At 39.4% G+C, this 18649-nt stretch overlaps 1 protein-coding gene across 1 annotated transcript in view; it reads right to left on the bottom strand.

The window, feature by feature from the left end:
• The window catches only part of BASP1 (brain abundant membrane attached signal protein 1), a 67591-nt gene extending 51556 nt beyond the window's left edge, over positions 1-16035 (bottom strand). The window contains exon 1 of the mRNA XM_063298764.1: positions 15811-16035. The gene's annotated coding sequence lies outside the window, so the exon portion shown is untranslated. The remainder of the gene's footprint in view (positions 1-15810) is intronic.
• Positions 16036-18649: the final 2614 nt, after the last annotated feature.

Below are 18649 nucleotides of genomic sequence, written 5' to 3'. Positions count from 1 at the left end.
ATGACATTGATTATATACTATTATGGGTCCAATTGCTGGTGAATTCTGGGAGTTGAAATCCACACATCTTAAAGTTGCCAAGTTTGAAAAACACTGTTTTACACCTTTCAAATCTCAGCACCAGTCTTGGTCCTGGTCCTAAATATAGTGGTAACTCTACTATATTCCCAGCACTGAAAGATGTCAGATATATTTAAATGATAATGGATTAGAAATTCACATTTGATTAATAATAGTTAAAAAATGGAAAGTGGATTATGAGTATGAGCTTGAAGATTGGTTTAAAGAAGTATGGAATATTGCTGTTAATGATAAATTGAACTAAAATATAAAAAGGGTTTGGTGAAAAGGAATGATTTTGATGTTATATGGGGTGAATTTCTGGAATATGTTTTTGTTAAAGGGAAGGGAGTAAAACCAGATCAATATATGTTATCTTTTTGGAGAAGAGGGCTTATTAAGAATTATTAATAATAAAAATGTGTGATAATAAAAAGTAAAGAGATAAGGAGGGTTATAGGTCCCACAGGTGATGGGTGCACATAGAGGTTAAGTTATAAAGTTATGTGTGTTATGTTTTGGTTGTATGATTGAATTATTTTATGCTTTTTGTTATTATTGGTTGTGTGTTTTGTAATTTGTATTTTAAATAATAAAAACATATTAAAAAATAAAAGAAATTAACGTTTGATCCATGTTCTAATGAGAAACTGATCCTTTTGAATAATCCTTACTTAAAATCAGTCAAACTTACTATACTGAATGAGATTCTTGGAAGGAATTTAAGATTTGAAGATCTCACTGTGTTGCTTAAATTATGTAACAAAAATTGATTTTGTCTATTTAAGAAGAACTTGACTGTTCCCAAAAAGACCAGAAGTTCCTGGAAAGGCCCTTCTGTACCAGATACCAAGGGTTGATTTTATGAAATAGGACAACTCTTACCATTTGAAATGGCACTTTATTGGTATAAAGTAAAGACTGCAGACCCTGTTTCTCTGTGGTCAAGATTCCATTTGTTCTTTAAAAAGTGAGCTATAGCAATTCTTATATAAATGTAATTATTGTTGTAATTTATTTAGCTTTTTTCTTTTTGTTAGTTTGTTTTATAGTTTTATCTTGTTTTGTTCTATTGTATTTGTATTTACATTTTTTTTCATTTTGTAGTTATATTAAAGCAATACATTTTTAAAAAACAAGACAAGAGCTGTGAAACAAAGTTCCCAATTAAACTTTTGTAGTGGCTGTGGATTTACTGGATGAAGTCAGATAAGCTAACTTCTCTCAGCCTCATTCTTCTTTCAAGGCTCTATGTCTCTTTCGATTATTTGGCACTCAACACAGAGCATGGCAGATGAGATACCAAATGTTCTGCCGTGACATGAAAGAGGCATCCTTCTTTCAATTATGTTGACACTACATGTTGTTCTTTTCAAAAATAGGTTTCATCTGAAGAGACTTCACAGCACTTAGCTTAAACCCGCAGTCCACACCCATGGAACACAGAAACATCAAATTGCCTTGTACATTTGGTCAGCGCTTCCCCTCTCCCAGGCTCATCACCAAAACTTATTTTGCCTTAGACATCAGAACAGAATTAAGAATTGGGAAAAGTGGCATGGAATGAGAATGCCCTATGGTTTCAGTGTATTTATATAACCATGCTCTTTCATAAAAGCCTGGGAAAACTTGTACTGCAGCACACACATAGTGAGAGTCTGTATGTAGTTTAGCCAAGAGGGCAGCAGGGGATCTGGCATTTGATGCAGAAAAAATCTGCAGAGAATCTTCATTTTCCCCTTGTTTTCAGTTCTTGTGGCTCTCGAAAAAGGTAAACAAATAAAAAATAGACAAACAGTCCCATAAGCACCAAATATTTCAGGCAGAGCTTTGTTTTGCTGCATGGTACCACCCAAGGTCACAACACACATCCATCTTGTATGTATATAGCAAATAATGTTATTGGTGTGCATAAAATTGGGTGTAAAGCATCCACCTGTGAACCATTCATTATACATGCTTTCAGCACAGAACCATTATGGAAGGGATCCTGTTGAATGTAGTACTTCAATTTGCAAACATATAATATGTAAAAGGACCATTTGTTTTTTCATTGCTGCTTCTCCTTCTGTCTTACCTCTTTCTCCTTGCATTTCACTGTATCAGGGATTTCCCCCCAAAGCAATTTATGTGACAACTCAGCAATGCTGTCAAAGTATCACCTTGCAATGAATTAAGCCCGTGCATATAAATTGTCTTAATTTGCATGCTTATTCTTTTTTCTACACAGCTTTTTTGAGTAAAAGGTTTAGATTTATTTTTTATATAACGTACATCTAAACAACCCCCGCCCAGCCTATGAAGGCCACCACCAAGGCTCTTACCTATTGGGTTTGCCTGGGGACAATGCAGCCTTCATTGCCCAAAACGTTTCTCTCTCTTTCTTATACCTGTAGGCTATATTCCCGACCTCTTGGCATGCACCTCAGCCTATGAATAACAGTAAGTTAATCAAGCAAAAAAATAAGCTGACTACTAAAATGGCAGAAATTTCTTCCTTGGAATTAATAGAAACAAATTAAACGAAGTTGTATTTCAGCAGGAAAAAGCAGGAAAGTTCAACTTGTCTGGGCTTAGAAACCAAGCAGGATTAGGCCTTCTTAGTTCTTGGATGGGAGACCTCAGGGAATACAAAGAGTTTAGACTACAAAGCTGAAAATACATTCCAGAAGAAGGCAGTGGCAAACCACTTCCAAGAAAATCATATGGACATCTCGGTAAAGTCACCAGGAGTCATCTTTGACTTAAAATGAGTAGTACTGTAATATTTTTATTTGGTAGACACTTACAATTAGGCTCCATAGAAGCAAACCATAACATTACAACATAGTATAAACGAATACTAAAACAATAATTTTACAAATGTCTCCTCATCCCAATAGTACTATTATTTAAACTGTTATTGGATACTGTAATAGTAGAACACATTACTTTTAGGAAGGATGTGTAAGGGAAAATGTCGCAGGCCTATACCTGGCATCCTAGCCTAGTTAACAAGGACTCAGGGACTCACTGAACCTCTCCAAGTGTTAGGAGTATCCTGCCCTCGCTTCCCCATGCTAAAAGCTCATCTGCAAAATATAACATTTCCAGATTACCCTGGAATGACATTTGTACTGTTAGTTCCAGTCACTCTTGCAGCATTGCTGTTGCCACCGCCACCACCACCATCAGTTACTTATTTTTTATTGATTTATCATTTGTGCCTGAGGAGATGCATTAGGTAAGACAAGGCTCAGTGGAGGCCACTTAACTCAGTGCCTGGGCAGGGTTAAAGCAGGGGGCAAGCAAAAGTGACAGGTGGTTCTAAGCAGGGCTGCAAAGTATGGACACACAAAATGCTTCAAGTTGGAACTTAATCCAAAATGGCTATTGCACATACTGTGCACACACACACTGCACTGGACCTTTGTAGCTTCTGACTGGGTTAATCTAGTAATATCATTCTGAACTTAGCCAGCACAACAACAGAGATAGATGATGATCTTATTGCTATCAGCTCCGATTGGATGGGTGATAAGGGTGGAATTCTGCAGTACAGCAGGAGTTAATTAGCATCGCCAGAACTGAAGAGGTTGTGGACTCTGCTCTGCTACTTCCTTTGCACAAACTGGAAAAGACAGCTTGCAACTGCCTACCGGCAGATAAGTTACCAGTAATTCCTTTAATTTTTTGCTATGGGGACATGTTGAGTGGGTTACATGTGGGTTTTATGTTCTGCTTTCCTTTGCAGCCTTTTAGGCTCCAAAAGCAAGCAAGTAGATACAAAAAGACAGACAAATACAAATAGCTATGGGTGGGTGTGTTACATATTCTGCTTCACAGACAACTCTTGTTAATGCTGCTGAAATTGTAGGATGCAAATGTAAAGAATATTATTTAGTACTATGTTGAATGTCTTGGTCGGTATGCTAAGCTTTGGTACATTTGTGTTTACGCCAAGTGTATGTCCTTTTTGTAAAACTGATGTTTAGTTTTGGATGTATTTAAAATTGCAAAGGCTTCTGGGTTGATTTTGATCAATTTATTGAGTTTGGTGTGCATGTGTTTGCATTCCATGTATGTCCTTGTGCCTTGTCGATTTTGAGCTTCTGGGCACATCAGCTGGTTTGCAGAATTGAGTGCATTAGTTTATGACAGTGTGTGTTTATGTACACACACATAATACACCTATTGCAATATTAATGCTATTTGTTCATGTAAAAGTAAAACTACAGACAGCAGGAAAGTCCAGCAAAGATTAGCATAGTAGTTGCTTTTTTACTAGGCTTCTACTGAGGAGCAGGCTGCCCAAAAAGAAGAGACAAACAAAACAAAACTCTACAATCCTGCTGCTTGAACTTGTTTACTAAATGAGACCGGGTATAAACCCACACTGATTGCTTTCTGCCACCCAACCTGCAGAAAGGGGATAATTACCTATTTTTATTGTCCTAAGGTGAAAAGAAAGGTTTATTCTCACTGTTTTCTATGGATAGGCGACCAAGAAAAAAAACTCAGAAAAATAGCCTGTTACTTTGTTTCAAAAGTTGAACCATTGAAATATGGCCAAGTTGGGACATTGTGATGGAAAAAAATAAATAGGGCTAGATTTCCAAGATTAAAACAAAATATATTTCCGATTTCATCCCATCCTTACTTCAAACCCAAAGCCAATCCTGATTATTTGGAACTGTCCTTCTAAGCATTTCACCAATGAAATAATGTTAGCTGATGCCCCTATTTAGCAACAGCTGAAATGAACATTCTCTGAAATTAACACCCTTATGTAAATAGATGCTACCTTTGTATTTTACTAGGGGAATCCAATGATCATATTGGAGGAGCAATTTTATTTATTTATTTATTTATTTATTATTCAAATTTTGCTACCACCCATCTCCCCCAATTTATTGCAGCCACAACTTAGCCTGCTGTGTCAAATTAAATACTACAGTTTTCAAACTATCTTTGATGGCTTGGCACAACATAGGAGACTACTACAGCTTAGTCATCAAACCATGATTAAACAATGGCATAGCACAGTATGTAAATGCAGTCACACATTTATCACTTAATGGGGCTCTGTTCAGCAGATTTCTCCCCCCTTTCCTCCCTGTTAAGCCATAGCTCAGTGCCATCTATGCTTCATGTCTTTCAATCAGGAACATCTCTCAACAAAATTTAGAAAGAATCAAATGCAAGGATTTGTCACAGTTTGTCTGAAGCAAAAGATTAAACTGGAGTATCTAGGAGTTACAATAAACAGCATTTGCTCTGCTGCAGGGGAGGGAGAAATGTTCTGAAAAGTCTTTAAATATTCATTAAAAAACAGAAACCAGAAGGATCCATGCAATATTTCTAATGAATGCTAATTTAGAAAATGTTATGAGTCTTTATATTAAAAAATAATATCATTTTATGGCTTGTTTCTGAGCACCGCAATTTTTAATTTTCTCTATAGTACATTTTTAAATGATTATGGGAATTTGCGCCATTATAGGAGCATAAGTCATGTGTCCAGAGATTCACAGCAACCCTCCTACTCCTTTCATTTGCTATGACAATGAAGAATAACTGTCACCACAGACTGAATTTTTGTAGTCTTCTAGCAAGGAACAGCTAAGTCCCATTTGGGCTACATACTCATGTGGGTTGGAGACACTTAACTGTATGGTTGTATAAAGTTTCTACCCAAGAAATTAGAAAATCTTTGAAAATCTGATTCTGCATACTGATTACCAGGAAGAAGCAAATCCTTGTGGAATGTTCTCCCATCATAAAGGTATCTATGCAAACCGTTGAAACATACCAATTGGGAAAGTACTTGGTTCCTCAGCCCTGTGCACCTAAATTGTTGCTCACGGACCTGTATGAAAAATGCCACTCATCTTTCATTCTCCACTTGGTTTCAGAGATAGAGCAAGGTTGGCTTTATCATCAGGCAATGCAAGGCAGTTATTTCAAACATCAGAGTTTAGCTATCATAAAAGGGGAGCAATCAGTAGGTGACAGATCTCTAGGAATCAACCTATGTTTTACATGAAAGGGAGGAAGAAATATTCATTTGGCAACACTTCTAGCACTCTGTACAGGTAGTCCTCACTTAACAACCACAACTGTGACCGGCACTTCGGTTGCTAAGCAAAGCAGTCATTAAGCGAATGCAACCCAATTTAATGACCTTTTTTTGCAGCAGGTGTTAAGCGAATCACTGCCAGCGTTAAGCAAACCACATGGTTGTTAAGTGAATCACACAGTTCCCCACTGATTTTGCTTGCTAGAAGCCAGACAGAAAGGTCGAAAATGGCAATCATGTGACCACAGGATGCTGCAATGGTCATAAATGTGAACCGGTTGCGAAGTGCCCAAATCATGATCACATGATCATGGGGACGCTGTGACAGTCATAAGTGTGAGGGCCAGTCATAAGTCAGTTTTTTCCAGCACCGTCATAAGTCCAAACCATCACTAAACTAATGGTTAAGCAAGGACTACTTTATATAAGACTACTGGGGAAGGCAATGGCAAACCACCCCACTATAGTCTGCCAAGAAAACGTCGTGAAAGTGGCATCCCCCCAAAAGGTCAGACATGACTCAGTGCTTGCACAGAGGACCTTTCACCACACTTATATAGACTAAGCCATTATGAACTATCTTTCTTTGCATTATTCCTTCCACTGCTCTATCAAAACCATGCTCTCTTTATTTCATCTTTCTTTTGTTAAAATGTCATCTTCTACTCTTTTTTCAGCTTTGATTTCTCCTCTCTTATTTATCCTTATACAAAATCAGGAAAGGGAAGTTAATAGATGTGAAAATGATCATTGTTAATATGGACAGAAGGAAGGTAGGTAGGCTGTGGATGGGAAAGAAACAGGGAAAATGGAGGGTCATTTTTATAATATTAATTATATAACTAAATATTCTCTTAATAGTTAAACAAATCTCAAAAACTTTCAATAAACAATATAACAAAAAAGAAAGAGTATTAAATTGTTGATTATATAATATTATTGCACTTTTACTGTCAGAAGGTTTTGAAAAAAAAAAAAGGAAAATTCAACATATTGCCTGAATTGGAACAGTCTTCCATTTCTGGTTGGATTTGCAGATTGACTGAATGAAACAAACATATTTTTACTTTGACAAAAAAAGGACTTTTATTTATTTATTTATTTATCATATTTTTATCACCGCCCATCTCCCTCATACGAGGGACTCTGGGCGGTTCACAATAAAACAGTTTAAAATTAATAAAATCATAATAATATCATTAATCTACAAATATCTATATCAATAAATAAATATAAAATGTAATGAGGTCCAAGTAATGGGAGATCTAATACCACCCAGAGGGGAGCAAGATCGACCTCAGCAGGACTAAGGAGCCAACCAACCCCAAGAGTGGCTCTTCCTCTCCCCACTCCAGGCATGGTGACAAAGCCAGGACTTCAATCATTTCCTGAAGTCCAAAAGAGAGGAGGCTAGCCTCACTTCCGGGGGAAGAGTGTTCCAAAGGTCAGGAGCTGCTGCAGAGAAGGCCCACGTCCTGGACCCTGCCAGATGGAATTCTCAGGTAGACGGGGTCTGTAGCATGCCCTCTCTGCATGACCGGGTGGGATGGGTTGATGTAACAGGGATGAGACAGTCCCTTAGGTAACCTGGACCCATGCCATGTAGGTCTTTAAAGGTGATAACCAACACCTTGAATTGGACCCGGAAGCAAACTGGCACCCAGTGCAGCTCGCACAGCAATGGGGTAATATGTGCTGATCTTGGAGCACCCAAAATCACCCGCACAGCTGCATTTTGGACCAGCTGTAGCTTCCGCATACTCTTCAAGGGTAGCCCCATGTAGAGTGCATTACAGTAGTCTATATGGGACTTTTACTTTTTAAAAAATGGCAAATCTGCAACCTGAAACACTGTGTGAACTGAGACAGTTTTCTTCTTTTTCTTTTTGCTTCATTCATTCTCAAACCTACCCAAAGTAAGTTATTATTTTGAAATATTTTGAAATAGCATATTAGATGTTATAACTATCTAGAAAAAAGAAAATTGTAGTGTATATGATACTGAGGTACTGCAGAAAGAAAGGTTATTCTTAAAAGTGCATTCCATTCTCCAGAGGCATCACAACTTGGGTCCACTGCTTAATGCATGGACCCTCTGTCATATTGCATATGGTTTCTGTTTTCAAATCTCTGATGCTTTTAAGAATTTGTTTCTTGACTTCATTCACTGATGTTTAGCTGCAGTATGCACTGACTGACAAGCAAAAGGCAAACCAGTTCAGTCACCTTCAGTCCATTCCCCCAAATTTATTTCCTGAATCAACTAACTATTTAATCTAAAACATTCATCCTTTAAAAGAGGCTGGTGTTTGGGAGGAAGACATCTTCTCTAAGCTTGCCCTATTCTACAAATTTACTTTCCCATAACATGGAGATCAAAGCAGAGAGAAAAAATACTAGTACCTAAGGTGTTTCGGGGGACTATTATTTCTCTTATCGTCTGACATAGTCTATTGAAGTATTCCATTTTATCAGATGACAACCAGTATTTTTTTCTTAATGGAGCTATTAGGAATAGCTGGCATTTTCATAAATGGATTGCATGACATTAATAATTTTCAATACTATGTGATTTTTTCATATTTTATTTTACTCTTATTTTGTTAGCATTGCTCCTTCTCCGATTCAATGTTTGTATCTTTCTCTTATGCTCTACTGTGGCTGGCTAATTATTCTATATCAGTAGGTCTCAAACTTTTCTTTCCCCTGACCACTTGAAGCTTGCTGGAAGGTTTTGATATCACATAAACACACACACACACACACACACACACGCACATATGAAAGCTGTTCTATAAAGAAAGGAGTCATATTTTAATAACCATAGTATTGCCTTTCTAAAGTAATGAATATGCACATTTCTGTGATCAACACTCTGTGAGATTAGGGATAATAAACTCCAAAAGGTTTAACTGCAGGCCATGCTTAACATTCGTACTGCTCCTGTATTGGATTTGGACAGCCCAGCCCATATGCTGTTTTCCAGCTAATAAGGTATCTGTAATCCTATATATCTGGAGAGAACTGATCAAGAGAAAGTTAGGTTTATTTTCCTGTTTATTAATCTGGTTAAAACTGCCTCAATCTTCATTGTCTAGACAAAAAACCAAGAGCAAAAATTCTCATTCTTTGCACTGCCTTTCATGGAGCACCTGAATGCCGCTTACAGAGCCCTAGTAGTTCAGAAATTGTTGTTTTAGGGTCTCTGCTCTGGACTTTTATTTGACTACCATTATAAGCACATATTTCATCCCATATCTGCATCACAGGTATGATAAAACCATTCTTTTCATTTGGCAGCATACTGTAGATGACCAAACTGTTCCTGGGAAAACAGCTCACTTTGTGCTTGGTCATACAATTGTGTTATCTAAATGAGCCCACCATTACATCATAGTCCCATAGTAGCCTGCAGCCATATCCAGTCCAGCCTGGCACCATCCTAACACATTAGATGGGGGATCCCCAAATCTACCAGTCAAATTAAGGACCAGGCTACATACTATATGTGCTAAGACAAATTCTCCAATCCTGTGCTGTAGCGTGTGTGTATGTGTATGTTTATTGAATGGAAAAAGATTATGATACTGCCACCCACCACTCTTAGTGTAAAGACTGGATACATGATCATACTGTCCTATGCAATAAAGTAGTTCTAAATGTTATAGGCGTAGACCCTGCAGAATGTTGATTTGGACATTTTCTCCAGTGTATTCTGGCCCTGACATTAGGTTTCTCCCTATAATTCTGTGGTTGCTGAATTATACAGGGTCCTTAGTACAAGACTGGCTTAATATCATGGTAGAGATTATGTAATGTAGAATCATGCTGTAGGGTGCTTTTTAACAAGGAGGCAAGTACAGCCCTTTGAATTTGAAGCAAAATGGTAATCCAGAGCATACAGGGTGTGAAAATAGCCCTCGTCTGCAATTCCTTAAATGCCTTTGAATTCAAAGTGCTGCACAGCATAATGACCAGACTTAAAGTGAAAAGGACCCAACCACTTCTGACATTTCAGATACATGGAGGTTAGCTATACAATACCCAGCAATGAGACAAAAAAATATTCCGTTCAGCACCTGCCCTGAGGTACCCTGCTGTTAATTCATCTGCTTGTAAAGTTGAGCAGAAAAAATTATGTTCTAAGTGGCACTATTTTTCAAAGATTAAGTAACTTTTTTCTGAAGAGCTGGTGTGCCTAACACATATTCCAAAAGACTTGTGACAGTGTACGATGTAACAGTGATAGTAGGGGAAAATGTAAAAGGGACCACATTAGATACAAGGGCAAGCTGAGGTAGGATGGGTAGGTTCCAGATTCTTAGTTTTAACAGATGTTTTGCATCTCCTTATAATATTTGCAGAACAGAATTCAGAGCAATTCCATTACACTTGATTACAGAGTTTGAAATGTTGATCCAGAGGGTCTATCTGTAAATTAGGTAACATAGTATTTGCATTTTTGGTAGGTATTCAACCTCAGAGAGATAATGTTCTGTATCTAAGAAACTGTTTTTGGTTTGTATGTGTGTATTTGCTAAAGATGGAGACAAAAGCTAACTGGGGATGAAGGAAGGGCATGTCATTTCGAAAATGGTTTGCTCTTTAGCTTCATTACTTCCAGACATTTAATTCACTAATTAGGCAAAGACCAAACAAAACAATAGTTGTATATGTGCACAATACCTGAAGGATATCACAGTTAGTCAAGACTCCCTAGCTAGCAATCAAGAATACTACCAGGCCATAATCACAGTGGTGATCTCCAGAAGAAACCCCAAATTCAATCCAATCCCATAAATTATACATCTTTCAGCTGACAGACATTTGCTTGAGCTATATTATATTCTGCTTGTGATGTGTAATAAATCTGAGAATTTCAAACTGTTTTCCAAGAATAAGAGGGGCAAGGAAAAAGGAAGATGATGTACGGACCAGAAAAAGAACGAAGATGGAAACAGGAACCACAGAAATTCTGCTTCTTTACCTAAAAAAAAGACCCACTCAACAGGATTTATTTTCTCACTACCAAGGCACACGATTTGCACAAATCTTCTTGAAAACATGTAAACTGCTAATTTGGCATTTTCAAACAAAAAGTGAAAGTGTAGATTTTAATGGTTAAATTTTGCAAATCAAAGTAGGTAGAACTAAAGATTTACTGGAGCGTAACAATCAAGCAACTGAATCTCGGACAGACATATTTGAAAGGAAGTCCCATTTTTTCAGCCATATCTAGTCCAGCCTGGCACCATCCTGACACATTAAGTTAGATGGGGGATCCAAATAAAGGACCTGACTACATATGGCATTAAGTCCTCTCAAGTACCTGCTGTATTGAGACTTTGCTTCTTTAAATTCAATGGGACTTACTTTCAGGTAAAAGCACATGATATCATACTTACCAGGAATTGTCTTCTAATGAAATCAGCAGAAGTTACTTCCAAGCAAACATGTTTAGAACTTAGGTTACTAGCTGATCATTAATGACAGAGCAGCTTCATCAGGTCATTTATACCCCTTTATAAATACTTCACATGGAAGCAAGACCTGCTAACTCCAAGAAATGTCCATTTTCTGGTCACTATATTAAAAATATGAATGTCAATCATTGACTCAAAAGAGACATTGCAAAAAAGATGAAAAGAACTTAGGAGGTAAGAGCAGGGATCCATCTTATGTTGCCGATTTCAGCAAAGACTTAAAAGAAACAACTTCTGCTTTTCCTATGGGAGATGGTTTTCTAAGTATAACTACACCTACATAGAATGCTTAGTTAACACGCAGCTGCTACAAGGGTCAGCAACAATGACAGGAAAATAAAAGACACGTTAGAAAATATATTTTATTTGCAGTTTTTCAGGACATCTTGACACTAATTTTTCCCTTACCATCTATTTATAACATATATTTGGAGGAATAAGGAAAGCAGATGAGGCTGTAAATATTACCTCAAACAGAACTTGAGCAATGTTAGATCACTTGAGCAAGATCTTTCAGCATTCAGTGAGGGGACTTGTTCTTGGTTGCAGGGCAGCAACAGTTAGTTTACTAACAAATTTCCTGCGTTACTCAATCAGATGGTTTAACAACTTACCAGACACCAAAGCAAAGGAGGGAGAAGGGAGAAAGGAGTCAGTGGAGGCTGCAAAAATCTGGATAACCATTAGAGGGCAGCAAAGAGATACAGAAAATTCTCTGGTTGTTTGCCATTAGTTTTATTTCAGGGGAGAGAATAGCCCTGAGGTATATAGCACATGAAATAAAACTCTCTGGCTAAATGAGAACTGGAGTATTTATTCCATAATTTGGAAATACTCAGCAATAAACAGAGTCTTTAACAGAAAGCCTTACTTAATAAAAGTCTTATTCTCCTTCCAAAATTCTAGTTTCTATTTTCTTTTCTCATATCTAAACCAAAGCTTCTACTTTTAACAGCCCCTCCTCCATGCCTCAGGCATGTGATTGTTTCTGAGGTCTATACAGTTGGCCAACCCCTGTCCAACAGTTAAGCAATTACTGGGCTAATGTATTGTGGCAAAAAATATATATCTGTTTGCTTTGTAGCTTTTTTTAATTAAATGAATGCTCAACAATGGATTGAGCAAATTGCTATAGTCATTTCAATGTGTAAAAAATGAATAACAAATGCTCCCAATTTTATTTAATCTTATTTTATTCAGCAATTTAACATTTTCCAACAGTGGCTTTTTAAATTTGTTGGAAATCTTGCCCATCCTTGGTAAAATACTCTCCTTCCCCAGACTAAAACTGGGTGGCATTCACACAGGTTCTGTTACTATTTTGTAATATCTGTGGTCAAGGCAATAAACTGAGTGACTGACTGATTCTGAGGCCTGTAAACAGAAGATACCCAATCAACAATCTTCAAGGTAGCATTTAATTGGCTGAGCTACTATTGTTTCCTAAGACAGAGACATAGTTAGACAGAGACACACACACACATTTGGGCCTACCAGTGGTTATTCATTTTAAATGTGATAGTTTTTGACAAGGCAAATCTCTCAGTAGGTCCCTGCCTGAGAGAAGCTGGACAATTTAAGTAGTTCACTGCTATTATTTCCTCTACCATAAATGTGCCAGGCAACCAAAATTTTCTGAGATGAGCTTGGCCATTTGCTTCAACCACCCACATAATAAGAAACATATTACCATATTAAAAATAAGGTAAAATTATAATCCTGAAGATCTACTTGACGAATGTAGAATTTTTCATTTCTCTTAAAACTGTTGAATCTAAACAAATGTTACTTGCATATACCTTTCTGGTTGAGATTTATCAATTGAAAAGAGAATTTGTTCACTTCCAGAACCTGCTGTAATACCAACATTTTCACTGGGAACTAAACTGTGTTCATGTAGATTACTAAGCTTCACTAAAATAAACTCAGTTATCTTTATGTTCCTAAGAAGTAGCCAGCTTTTACTACATGTTAATACAGTGGGGTGGGAAATGGTCCTCACTATCTCAGTAAATGACTGAGGGGGAAAAAAAAAGAGAAGCAATGAACTAAATATCAAGAGGAGACAGCCTAAAGATGGGAGTCTGAATACCTTCATCCATTTCTTTCCTCACAGGAAACCATTACAGAAAAGAAGAAAGCATCCCTTTAAGGTGGAGAAATCTGGCTACCGGTGGCAGCTTGAGTGTCTGCTATAGCAACAGCTTCTTCTAAGTATCATGAAATGTAGGATTTAATTGCATTACGTACACTGATGTTTCCTAATTGTCGTCTTCCAAAGGATCAGCCTAATTAGTGCATTTCAACTATCCTTCTAATGTTTGCAGACAAGATGGCCAGCCTAGCAGATACTAGTTGATGAGTAGAGAAACGCAATGAAATGGTTGCCCCAATTCTTAGCAGTTGCTTGAAAGCCATTTTGCAAGATATGAGAATAAAAAAATTACCAGAGCCTACACCCACCATTTTCATTTATTTATCTTGATTTTTCATTAATTTAAATGGCAGAGAAGATATCTTTTTTTCCTGCCACAAAAGTAAAACTGTTGAGTCATAATATTACACTAATGACAACCTTCCCAGAAAGTATTTTCTTCTTTAATATTAGACACAATTTCATCCATGTGGGATTGCACATTTCATGCTGAGACTTAAACACTGGGATTAAAGCCAACGCAATATTTGCCAGTGCAATTATTATATAAGAGGGGTCTGTTGACAAATGGATTTCCTAAAATACTGTCTTACAGATCCTGAGTGATTACTCTCTCAAGATGCCAGTCTTTGTTCCAATAATTCTGATAAGAGCCTGTCTAAGGATGGAACGACTTGCCTCATCTCTCTTCCACACCCTGCTTTCCTACGCATGCGCCACACGAAGACAAAGGAATAGGTAATTACAGAAGACTTTCATTCATTTCCCCTGCAGTACTGCAAAAGAGAAGCCAAACTAGAGGGTTTTCTCACCTATCTACATGATGTGGCAGACAGTCTGTACAAGCATGCACACCACTGATGACTCCTTTAAAAGCATCCTTTAAGGAAACAGTGGTGGCTGGGTTTAACATTTCCAGGCTTACAATTTAAAGGCACATCCTAAATGGGCAGAGCACAAGGGTGGAGAACGAGGAAGCAAAACTGCAGAATCTGGGGTTTGCAAGATATATGGATTTGCTTGGGGGTGGAGGAAGGGTCTTTCCTATGAATATTCATGGTGCATGGAGCATCTGTGCAATAATTCTTATCTTAATAAAGATGGATCTGCATTTTAAAAGCTCTTGTCTTGCAGCTTTTGTATTAACCAGGGTGGGGGATTAAAACTGTGGCAACGTTTTCATTTTTTCAAGTTACATCCGTGAGTGCTAACAAAACCGTAAGCTCTTTTCTTTAGGGTCGTCAAAGCAAGAAAAAATCAAATCAACACATGCCAGAATGGTTAAAATTGGCAGACGTCCATTTACAAGGGAAGTATCTTTCCTTCCCTCCTCCCCACCTCCCACCCCGCCCGTCAGTTCTTTCGTAAAATAAGATCTATACCATTACTTTGTAACGTTTGGCCACCGTGCACTCCCAAAACGTTTGGAGTTTTCTACGAAGTGTTCCACAGGTAATATTGTGAAAACCCTCTTTGCAAACCCAAGCTATGAGTATCGTTCGCTATGTTCTCGCTATAAGCGGTCCCCGTCTTTTCTCTCCCCCCCCAAATCTTCTGCATGGTCTTAGCAGGGATGAACGTCTCCCCACCACCCCCCGCGTTCTTCATATCAAGTCTTTCCCAACCAAGGAGCGTGAACGGCTTTTTAAAAAGCCTACTGAAAATCCCTCCACCCTGATCTTCCCATACATGTTCTCCATCATGCAATCATCCCGCGGTTGTTTCATGTATAGCAGAGATTTCATTTCTACACATCTTCCTCCTTGTATCGCAAAACCAGCGCGATTATTCTCCTTCGTAGTAAAAGCCGTCGTCCAGGCATGTGGACTACATAAGGCGACTCCCAAGAACGCTCCATTTCTTCTCCTGTCCTGTAGCTTTTTTTAATGCAGAGTCTTAATCTTCAGCGCACACACATACATATATACCTGCACGAAATCGTTTGAGAGAAGCGTGCGAAACCGATCCAGTAGGGGAAAGAACCAAATAAATTGGCCAGCGCGTAAATCAACCTCTCAGCCCTCAGACGGCGACGAAGCGGCGGCAAGTCTTACCTTCTTCCTCCGCTCCTCTGTCCCCCTTTGTGTGGGAGCTCACGCGGATGGGGTCACAAAGAGAGAGGCCCGGCTAGCCCTGTGCCCACTGAGTCGCCGGAGATCTCCCTCGCTCGGTTGCTGGGAGTGGAGTGGCTGGAGCTGGCTGATTGGAGCAACGCGGCGCCGCCGCTACTGCCTCTGCATTTCTCTCTCCCGCCCGCTTCTCTGACAGTCTGTGTGGGCAGTTCAAAAGCCACACATGCACGCACGCGCGCACAACTCCCTCCCCACCCCGGTTTAGCGAGGGCTTTTTCCCCCCTTCCTCCTTTTTTAAAAAAAAAAATTATTCTCCCTCCCCCACTCCACGCAAGCTCTCGCGCTTCAAGAGAGGCTCGCCCTTAGGGGGCGTCCTGAGCCCAGGTTTTATATATAGGCTTTGCCTGGCCAAGAAGAGCCGCGGCTCGGAAGGTGGGTAGACGTAGCTTGAGCTGGAGCTTCCCATTCCCCCACGGAAAGGGATCTTAAGGGGGGAAAATAAAATAGAAGTCAGGATTTCTCTCGGCGGATTTCTCTTCCTTTCTCAAGACCTCTTTCAATCCTCCAGAGGTAATTTGTATTATTTTCCCCCCTCCCTCCCCGTATTTGAGAAGCTCCTGGTTGTGCCCCCGCGAGCGTTCTTGTCGAATTCCGGCACCGTCCTTGAAACTGGAATGCAAGTGAAAGAGCGAGCGCGAGGGAGAGACCGACACACGGCCCCGTCTGTTTTCTCTGGAGAAGCGACAGCTCACAGCCAGGACAACAACAACAGCGGACCCCAAAAGGTCGGCGAAGTCTTCATGCCGGAAGGCGCAACGCGCTGTGCTGGGGTGGCCGGGCTTTCCTTTCAGAAGCCGGCTGGGCTCTCTGCCTTTACATTCCAAAGCTACGGAGGGATTTAAGGCACGCTCCGTCTTGGAGCATTTTTGAGACGCTGGAAGGAACAGAGCTGACATCGTAAGTCCATGGGGTGCTCCAAAGACAACGGAAAAGGTGACAACGAACAGGACGTTGAGTCTTTCTAAGGTCTGGTAGAGTTCGTTGGCATGTTGCAGACCTTGAAGAGCCTGTCCGACAGAACAACTCGCATGCACTCTTTCCACCTTATTTCACAATCCAATAAAGGCTTCAGTTATCTACAACCGTCTGGTTTCTTTGCTCCTTCCAGCAGAGAGGCAGAGCGTCTCTCCTTAATAGAGCGAGCGCTGCATGTGTCTAGCACGGGACTACGGAAGAAGGACGCTTCTTCGGCGGAGTTTTATTTGTGGTTCTGTGGCGCCCTCTGTTAGTTAAACGGCTGAATAGCAGCTCGTATCTTACATGAATTATAAACAGTCGAAATATTTCTTTGAAATGCACTCCCACATTGTTATGGAGCTGTATATATTTGAGTTATCGAAATCATAATGCAGCACATTATAAGATGGGAATAATATGCAAATCCCTTGAACTAGAACTTAATACATTTGTATGCATTGGATTTAAGGGTGCTGATTACAGATAATTGGATTACAGTATGTCCAGTAAACCTGATGATATGAAGGACTTACATTGCTGTAACGTACTGTAAATTTAAAATGGGTTCAGATTTGGATTTTCATGTGCATTTTTCTTTTTTCTGTGCTACGTTAACAAGTTCACAAGTGTGCAAACAAATAGCAAGGGAGACTCGAGCATGTTTTGTTTATTCAGTACTTTTACTTAAAAGTCATGTTTAATGTAGCAATTTTCCTGTCATTTGCATGTTCAAAAAAGACTGGAAGGAAAAGTAATTGAGCTGAAACAAATAGTTCATTCTGAATTCATAAACATGCATTTACTCAGAATGTTTTCAAGTTTGTAACACAAGCAGGTAAAGGTTGAAGTATTCTGCAAGTCTTTACTGAAACTCCAGTAAATAGAAAAAGCTGGAAAACAAACAAGATTAAAATACATGTGACTAATACCTTCCAAAGGTTAGTAGTACAGAATCCAGTGCTTCAAGGGCAGTGCATTGGTTCTTATAGCAAGAAGCATTTTTGGTGTCTTTTTTCCAGTGCTTTTAAAATGCATCTAAATAAAAAGACAACTCCATGAAATACAGTAAAGAAAATCAATTATATTGTAGAGAAGATGAAATAAATTATATGTGATGGTTGCCTTATTCCAAAAAACACAGGGCTAAGGATTTCTGGTTTATTAAGAATAGAATGCAGACACGGAGAAAGACGGGAATGAGCACATGGCATGCGAGGTAGCTGGTAAATACCCGCGGTGCGGACCTGATCCTTCCCCACCCCCCATTGTCCCAAAGTCTTGCCCGACGGTGAACCCGGAGTCTCGATGGATGATCAGGGGGCGATTCCGGAGTCTCGATGGGTGATCAGGGGGATTAGCGCTGATTACCTCTGTCCTCTTCCTGTGTCCGGAGCAGGTGTGTCCCCCGAGGTAATGCAGAGATGTCAGGGAGATAGGATGATGGCTTCTCGGGGCAGGGCAAAGGTGTGGCTCCTTTGTCCTTTATTTGTATTTGTCTCTCAGTGCTTATGGGATTAGCACTGATTCTTTCCTCCTTCCTCCTCTTCACCGGAAAGGCATGTTCCCCGTTGTGATGTATGTATACATCTCAATGGGGGACATGACATACTGTCTTCCCAAAAAAACTTCAAGGTGCCGGTTTGGAAGGATACACTGCATGAAAGCGTTTGAGAAGCCGTTGCGCTGAGACATCCCGGGCATGCACCCACTCGGGGTGGGGGAAATGTCTCCAGCGGACCAGGTACTGAAGGGTGCCCCGTAGCCTTCGGGAATCTAGAACCTCCTTTATTTCAAAGTGCTGCTG

Source organism: Candoia aspera, chromosome 3 (assembly GCF_035149785.1).
Source record: "Candoia aspera isolate rCanAsp1 chromosome 3, rCanAsp1.hap2, whole genome shotgun sequence".
Classification (NCBI taxonomy): Eukaryota; Metazoa; Chordata; class Lepidosauria; order Squamata; family Boidae; genus Candoia; species Candoia aspera.
The sequence above is the reverse complement of the archived record's forward strand: the minus strand, read 5'-3'. Positions and strand labels throughout refer to the sequence as shown.